This window comes from Ochotona princeps, chromosome 11 (genome assembly GCF_030435755.1).
Source record: "Ochotona princeps isolate mOchPri1 chromosome 11, mOchPri1.hap1, whole genome shotgun sequence".
NCBI classification, from domain to species: domain Eukaryota; kingdom Metazoa; phylum Chordata; class Mammalia; order Lagomorpha; family Ochotonidae; genus Ochotona; species Ochotona princeps.
The window spans coordinates 56,792,469-56,795,587 of NC_080842.1; the positions used below are offsets into that span (position 1 = coordinate 56,792,469).

General features: G+C 41.1%; 1 pseudogene; it reads left to right on the forward strand.

The window, feature by feature from the left end:
- Positions 1 to 2,230: 2,230 nt before the first annotated feature.
- LOC101524770 (large ribosomal subunit protein uL23-like) lies at positions 2,231 to 2,681 on the forward strand (annotated as a pseudogene).
- The last annotated feature ends 438 nt before the right edge of the window (positions 2,682 to 3,119 follow it).

Sequence of the window (3,119 nt, forward strand, 5' to 3'; positions counted from 1 at the left end):
GGACTGATTAAAACCTAGAATTCACCATACAGATCTAATCAACAAAATGCAGTCTTGAACCCTAGTGGCTTCCAAAAATCATCCCAATGATATCTTAGAAGTACATTCTTTAAGAATTCAGCTCAATGTATTCATGAGAGGAAAAAAAATAAAAACATATTTTTCTTTGCCATCCCCTCCTTTTACTTGACATTTATATTCCCTATTGCATGAAGTATTAGATTTTTATTTCAAATTGGAAATTATATCCCCTCTTGTCACAAAATAAGAACTACAAATGATTGTGTACCTTTAAAATATCACCTTTATACTCAGGAAGTCCTGGTTTTAAGATTATTGCTTTTAAGTGATATACATTTCCTCCACTAATTTTGGAAAGGTTACAAGTCATTTAGCAGTTTAGTCTTTGCAGAAAAAAACAAAGGAAAGGAGCCTGGTGCAGTGGCCTAGCAAATAAAGTCCTCCTCTTGAATGCGCCAGGATCCTATATGGGTGCCGGTTCTAATCCAGCAGGCCCTGCTTCCCATCCAGCTCCCTGCTTGTGGCCTGGGAAAGCAATCAAGGACAGCCCAAAGCCTTGGGACCCTGCAAATGTGGGAGAACTGGAAGTGCTCCTGGCTCCAGGCTTCAGATCGGCTGCCGTTGCGGTCACTTGGGGAGTGAATCATCGGACTGAAAATCTTCCTCTCTCTCTCTCCTCCTCTCTGTATATCTAACTTTGCAGTAAAAATAAATAAATCCTTTAAAAAAGAAAAAGAACAAAGAAAAGATATTACTGAAATTTCTGGATTTTCACCACACTCAGACCTGAAACAGTATTGGTTTAGTGATCTTTCTGCCAATAACTTAGATAATTAATAGACACGGAGAAGATAAGTTCTCTTCTGAATTAACAGTTAAGCATGAACACAGTGTGATGAGCAGGATAATTTATTAATAAATATCACAACTTAATACAATATACCTGGTTTAGTAACACCCCCCCCCCAATGGCCACTAAAAAGCAATGGATGGGGGCATATTCAGATAGCAGGCACTGGGTCTTACAAACAGTATGGAGAAGAATTCCTATAGATTGATTTAATAGCACATTAAAACACCAAGAATTCTGCTTCTAATTGGAAAGCACACATTCCTCACCAGAGTGACTGCCACTCAAGTCCCAAATATTCTGTTTCTGATTCAGTTTCCTGCTAACATGTACCTTAGCAGGTGGCAGCAGAGGGCTCAAATACTTGTGTGCCTTCCAGACACTTCATCTCACTCACACTCAGCCCTGGCTGTTGCAAACATCTACAGACATTCTAAGCGTGAGCCAAAAGACGGAAAACAGTCTCTCCTTTTCAAACAAGTAACAATCAATCAATCAAAACATGATTCTTTTCTTACAAATCGGTCCATAATCATTTTTTTCTTGCCAATTCCGTAGAATAATTACATCAGTTGTTTGTTGCCATTAATAAACCACCACAAAGCTAAGTGACTAACAAGACAATAACTTGTTCCCATGATAATGTTGCTGAGCTATGGTTTCTCACCGTACTCACTGAGGTACTACGTTATGCTGAGAACGAACTGAGGTGCCAAGTTCTAGGTCGCTGACCCATGGCTCTGACAGTCAACCAGGCAGGCTTCTGGAGCGCCACAGGCCTCTTTCTCATGCCGTATCACGCTCCTGTTGACTAGACGGCCTCTTCACACGCAGTTTCAGGGCACAGTTAAAAAATAATGAAAATGGAAGATTCGAATGCTCAGCCTCAAAGATGCACAATCTTTTCGATCTTATTTTGGTCAAAGGAAATAAAAAACAATAGTCTGGATGTAAGAGGTGGAAGAAGAACTTCCACATCTTGACAAGAATTACAGAAAGTACACACCGGAAACAGACATGATCACAGAGAATTTTGATTGTTCCTACCACAATGGCCAGCTGTAGCTGTTTTATTTCCAGACTTCATGTTTGTGCCTAACACCATACCAACTAATGGCAAGGTTAGTAGTTCATGCAAACAGAGGAAGAGAAATCGATTCCCTTTCCCAAAGTTCTAACAAATGTCTGATACCCCGGGATCCAGGAAACTGTGATCTAAATCAGTCGGTGCCTAGTCCACCAGCTCTGTGAGTCAACAGTTCTAAAGTCGTAGAGCTGACAACCAAGAGAAGTGTTTCACAATGGCGCGAGTAGTTAATAACCTTTTGCTGAATTTGAAAAGTTCAGTTTTTCATTAAGATGGCGCCAAAGGCGAAAAAAGAAGTTCTTGCCCCTTCCAAAGCCAAAGCAGAGTGAAGGCACTGAAGGCAAAGAAGGTAGCGCTGAAAGATATGCATAGTCACAAGAAGGCCGCATGTCACCCACTCTCCCTCCGCCTAAGATGCAGCACCTGCGGTGGCAGCCCAAAGAGCTCACAAAAGGGACCCCGGAGAAACAAGCTTGCCCATTATGCCATCAAATGTCCCCTGACCACAGAGCAGGCCATGAGGAATACAGAAGACAACACACTCATGTTCATTGCGGATGTCAAGACCACCAAGCACCAGCTCAAACAAGTTGTGAAGGAGCTCTATGACATTGAGGTCGCCAAAGCCAAACTCTGGATCAGACCTGAGAAAAGAAGGCGTGCGTGTGGCTGGCTCCTGATTTTGATGCTGTGGATGTGGTCAGCAAAATTGGGATCATCTAAATCGCATCCAGCTGCCTAATTTTAAGTATAGGTTTTTCACCATGAAAAAAATAATAAAAGAAGTTCACTGCATGGTGCTCTAAAATGTGAATGAAAACTTTACTCGGCATCTCTCAACAACTATCCAAATGTCTTTGCTTTCATACTTTTCCTCCTTCTTTGCCAATGTTTCACATTTGGGATTATGATGATACACATCGAGGACCATAATTTTCCATTTATTATTTGTACCACGTTAAGGAAGCTCATTACTCTTCCCCCCCCCCCCACCCAATCTAAAGTCTCTTGGAAAAAATAGGAGTCAACATTTTCATAAACATGTTGAAGAAATTAGAAGGGAGATAATTTATGTCAAGTAATTAAAGCCTTGGACACAGCTCTGAAATGACATGTCCTACAATCAGCATCAACAACTGTGCTATCAAAAGATTAAACAGG